Raw genomic sequence first — 295 nt, 5'->3', positions numbered from 1 at the left:
GCGAAATTCTCCGGCAGTTCTTTGCTTCAGCGACTAGGGCGGGTAACAGGCTAAAAGTTTTTTTCATTATTTTTAGAAACGTTTAGTCCCGTTGTATAGCTACGATTATTTTTTTTCTTAGCATGCTTTCAAAGATGACCCAGGGCAGCAGAACATCTGATCGCCCTCTGTTATGCGCGTCACTGTCGGCACGGAGCGTCGTAACAGGATACAATACATTCCAAAATTGATTAATGGCGCAAGTTATTGTATGGCTGCGTCTGAACCCGAGGACGTGTGCGGGTGCGGCGGGCGT

Source organism: Penaeus monodon, chromosome 30 (genome assembly GCF_015228065.2).
Source record: "Penaeus monodon isolate SGIC_2016 chromosome 30, NSTDA_Pmon_1, whole genome shotgun sequence".
NCBI lineage: Eukaryota > Metazoa > Arthropoda > Malacostraca > Decapoda > Penaeidae > Penaeus > Penaeus monodon.
The sequence above is the reverse complement of the archived record's forward strand: the minus strand, read 5'-3'. Positions refer to the sequence as shown.